General features: G+C 53.8%; 1 non-coding gene across 1 annotated transcript in view; it reads right to left on the bottom strand.

Moving 5' to 3' along the window:
- Positions 1 to 1,415, bottom strand: part of LOC126129448 (small subunit ribosomal RNA) — a 1,909-nt gene extending 494 nt beyond the window's left edge. Inside the window, exon 1 of the ribosomal RNA XR_007527307.1 lies at positions 1 to 1,415. This exon is cut by the window's left edge and continues 494 nt beyond it. This is a non-coding gene — a ribosomal RNA (small subunit ribosomal RNA).
- Positions 1,416 to 5,000: the final 3,585 nt, after the last annotated feature.

Raw genomic sequence — 5,000 nt, 5'->3', positions numbered from 1 at the left:
GGAATTAACCAGACAAATCGCTCCACCAACTAAGAACGGCCATGCACCACCACCCACCGAATCAAGAAAGAGCTATCAATCTGTCAATCCTTCCGGTGTCCGGGCCTGGTGAGGTTTCCCGTGTTGAGTCAAATTAAGCCGCAGGCTCCACTCCTGGTGGTGCCCTTCCGTCAATTCCTTTAAGTTTCAGCTTTGCAACCATACTTCCCCCGGAACCCAAAAGCTTTGGTTTCCCGGAGGCTGCCCGCCGAGTCATCGGAGGAACTGCGGCGGATCGCTGGCTGGCATCGTTTATGGTTAGAACTAGGGCGGTATCTGATCGCCTTCGAACCTCTAACTTTCGTTCTTGATTAATGAAAACATACTTGGCAAATGCTTTCGCTTCTGTTCGTCTTGCGACGATCCAAGAATTTCACCTCTAACGTCGCAATACGAATGCCCCCGCCTGTCCCTATTAATCATTACCTCGGGTTCCGAAAACCAACAAAATAGAACCGAGGTCCTATTCCATTATTCCATGCACACAGTATTCAGGCGGGCTTGCCTGCTTTAAGCACTCTAATTTGTTCAAAGTAAACGTGCCGGCCCACCCAGACACTCAATAAAGAGCACCTTGGTAGGATTTCAACGGGGTCCGCCTCGGGACGCACGAACACGCACGAGGCGGTCGCACGCCTTCGGCTCGCCCCACCGGCAGGACGTCCCACGATACATGCCAGTTAAACACCGACGGGCGGTGAACCAACAGCGTGGGACACAAATCCAACTACGAGCTTTTTAACCGCAACAACTTTAATATACGCTATTGGAGCTGGAATTACCGCGGCTGCTGGCACCAGACTTGCCCTCCAATAGATACTCGTTAAAGGATTTAAAGTGTACTCATTCCGATTACGGGGCCTCGGATGAGTCCCGTATCGTTATTTTTCGTCACTACCTCCCCGTGCCGGGAGTGGGTAATTTGCGCGCCTGCTGCCTTCCTTGGATGTGGTAGCCGTTTCTCAGGCTCCCTCTCCGGAATCGAACCCTGATTCCCCGTTACCCGTTACAACCATGGTAGGCGCAGAACCTACCATCGACAGTTGATAAGGCAGACATTTGAAAGATGCGTCGCCGGTACGAGGACCGTGCGATCAGCCCAAAGTTATTCAGAGTCACCAAGGCAAACGGACCGGACGAGCCGACCGATTGGTTTTGATCTAATAAAAGCGTCCCTTCCATCTCTGGTCGGGACTCTGTTTGCATGTATTAGCTCTAGAATTACCACAGTTATCCAAGTAACGTGGGTACGATCTAAGGAACCATAACTGATTTAATGAGCCATTCGCGGTTTCACCTTAATGCGGCTTGTACTGAGACATGCATGGCTTAATCTTTGAGACAAGCATATGACTACTGGCAGGATCAACCAGGGAGCTGCGTCAACTAGAGCTGAGCAGCCGGCCGCCCGGGAGTGTGTCCCAGGGGCCCGCGCGAACACGCAAGCGTCCGCTCAATTATTCTGCAAACAGGAGGAGGCTGAGCTCCCCTGCACAATACACCTCGAAACCCTCTCAGGTCCCGGCGGCGCGCAGCGCCGTCCTAAGTACTTGGTCGGGTTCGAGAGAGGCGCAATCGCCCGGAGTTAGGCGAGTAGACGCTTTAGGTGCGACCACCCGTGCTCCCAACTGAGCTTGCCGCTGCCGACAGAGGCCCGGGAGCGTGCTGTCGTGGCATTGCCGGCGGGAGACAACACGCGCCACCTACGGTGACCGGCAGCTCCAACGCCAGCGCCACAGAAGGGCAAAGGCCCCACGTGGGTGCCGAAGCGAACTCTCCCAGCACAGCGCACGTGCCAACACGTCTGCACAACTGCGATACAAACCACCAGCGAGAACCGCTGGGGCGACCGAGCAGCAGACGGCGTCGCGGCGCCGAGTGCCGGGCGGCGGCGCATCCTCAACGCACACAGTCCTCAGTCGGACCAGCACACTGCAGATGTCCACCGCGCTTCGCACCGGGCCCGCGAGGACCCACTTTGGCCGCCCGGCGCCGCGCGCAGGGTGCCCCGGCGCGCAGCTGCGCCGCCTGCCGCGTCCGTCGGCCGGCGCGCCTGCCACTGGGCGCCCCCACCAGCCGGCTGTAGCGCGTGCGCCCACGCACCGCGCGGCCAGCACGCCGGGCGGCCCCCCCTCACCGGCCGGGGACGGTCCCACCCAGCCACCGCCGCGTATCGCTTCACACACAGATTTGCCCTTACTGATTTACCTCCAGCAACAACAACCGCACCACAATGGGTTTACCAGTTGTTCATTTGCGTTGCGTCACGTCACCAGCAAACGTAGACGTCCATCCCAGTTTGCAAATGCAACGATTATTGCATACCTGTCTGTTAGGTGTCACGACACACTACGTCTGCCCACATACACGCAACAAAATGTGCACGACTAGAGAACACGTGGGAGGTGGCCCCCTACGTATGCGATGTCCATTACGAGACCGACTGTCAACCAGCATCTGTACCATGTCGCAGATGTGGAACGCGGTGCACCATGCTATCACACTGTGTGAGAAGAGACGACTACGTTTGAATACACGCGCCACTACATCAACAGACGGCTCATGCTGATCGCCATCCAGGGCGTCCGTTACTCCCACACGTCTCTATGGCGTACCACACTGCAATGTAGCTGTTATGGGGAGACGGCACGTGGCTGAGTGCACAACATTTGGACCGTATGGTTCGCTGTTGTTGGGCGCAGTCGTACGGTCACACATGTGCCACAGCGTATCATTCAGTACATACGGACCTATGTGCAGTACAATGTGAGGATTAAGCTTACGATATCAGCGGACAGTGGACACAGGCCGTACCACGACGTAGACTGAGCGCTTCGACATGCGAATGCCAGTGAACAGCTGCGAAGGGCATTGAACACGCAAGCACCTGAACGACCAGCGTGCGAAGGCAGGGTGGAGGGGGGGGGGGCGATGTACATCCTGCAGTTGTCCACATTACAGTGTACAGCGGGAGCATGTAAAAAGTAAGCAACACTTGCGAAGTGTTCAACATGAAACGACACACAAGAGGGTGGGCGGTGCGAGTAGCGAACTATATTCAGAGGGTTGTGGTTAGACAACACTAGATTAATGTAACGTGTCATATGCCAATTACAGAGCAGGTTAAGGCACAACGTGGGTTAGGTTAAGGCACAACGTGGGTTAGGTTAAGGCACAACGTGGGTTAGGTTAAGGCACAACGTGGGTTAGGTTAAGGCACAACGTGGGTTAGGTTAAGGCACAACGTGGGTTAGGTTAAGGCACAACGTGGGTTAGGTTAAGGCACAACGTGGGTTAGGTTAAGGCACAACGTGGGTTAGGTTAAGGCACAACGTGGGTTAGGTTAAGGCACAACGTGGGTTAGGTTAAGGCACAACGTGGGTTAGGTTAAGGCACAACGTGGGTTAGGTTAAGGCACAACGTGGGTTACGTTAAGGCACAACGTGGGTTACGTTAAGGCACAACGTGGGTTAGGTTAAGGCACAACGTGGGTTAGGTTAAGGCACAACGTGGGTTACGTTAAGGCACAACGTGGGTTACGTTAAGGCACAACGTGGGTTACGTTAAGGCACAACGTGGGTTACGTTAAGGCACAACGTGGGTTACGTTAAGGCACAACGTGGGTTACGTTAAGGCACAACGTGGGTTAGGTTAAGGCACAACGTGGGTTAGGTTAAGGCACAACGTGGGTTAGGTTAAGGCACAACGTGGGTTACGTTAAGGCACAACGTGGGTTACGTTAAGGCACAACGTGGGTTACGTTAAGGCACAACGTGGGTTACGTTAAGGCACAACGTGGGTTACGTTAAGGCACAACGTGGGTTACGTTAAGGCACAACGTGGGTTACGTTAAGGCACAACGTGTGTTAGGTTAAGGCACAACGTGGGTTAGGTTAAGGCACAACGTGGGTTAGGTTAAGGCACAACGTGGGTTACGTTAAGGCACAACGTGGGTTACGTTAAGGCACAACGTGGGTTACGTTAAGGCACAACGTGGGTTACGTTAAGGCACAACGTGGGTTACGTTAAGGCACAACGTGGGTTACGTTAAGGCACAACGTGGGTTACGTTAAGGCACAACGTGGGTTACGTTAAGGCACAACGTGTGTTAGGTTAAGGCACAACGTGGGTTAGGTTAAGGCACAACGTGGGTTAGGTTAAGGCACAACGTGGGTTAGGTTAAGACACAAATTGCGTTACAAATTGCGTTACATTGCGGTACAAATTGCGTTACATTGCGGTACAAATTGCGTTACATTGCGGTACAAATTGCGTTACAAATTTGGTTAGGTTAAGGTGCAAAATGGGTTGGATTACAGTACACAACATGGTAAGAGATAGTGTGTTTGGGGGGGGGGGGGGGGGGGGCAGGTTCGTTGGTAGTGATCATTGTAAGTGAATGTCTGAGGCAGCGTCAGTATGTCACAGCAGTTCTGTCTCGTCAGGATGCGCTTTTCGCTCGTGACTGGAGGCGCGCCGCGTCTGTGGTTGCGGCAAGGGAGTGGCAGACCTGTGTGATTCATTCCTGCCATTGTTTCTGTGCCGTAACAGGAGGCAGTGTGGTGGTGTTGGGTGCACCCCTGTGTAGGACATGTGTGGGTGTTGGTGGCTTATCTGAGCAATTGTGGATGTTGGACGGGTGGGATATTCTATTTTATAATTGGACCCCCTGGTGTGGTTATCATAGTGTGGATGGTGTACTGTGGCGGAGAGGATGCACCGGACGTTGGTCCATGCTGGTGCTTACATATCGTATCTGTGTCTGTTACAGGCAGAGAGTAATGTGTGATGGAGTGTCTCGCTGAGGTGTGGTTCATATTGTGTGCACAGACTTACAGCATGTATAGGGACAGCGGGAATTTGGCATATTGGATATAACTCGTCATGAAACGCAAGATATAGGGGTGGATTGCAACGTACGAGTGCGGGAAGAGTCCGCCGTTCATCCGCTTGGGTTGCGA

The sequence above is a fragment of the Schistocerca cancellata genome, unplaced genomic scaffold, assembly GCF_023864275.1.
Source record: "Schistocerca cancellata isolate TAMUIC-IGC-003103 unplaced genomic scaffold, iqSchCanc2.1 HiC_scaffold_537, whole genome shotgun sequence".
Taxonomy (NCBI): domain Eukaryota; kingdom Metazoa; phylum Arthropoda; class Insecta; order Orthoptera; family Acrididae; genus Schistocerca; species Schistocerca cancellata.
This window is presented reverse-complemented; position numbering and strand designations above follow the sequence as displayed.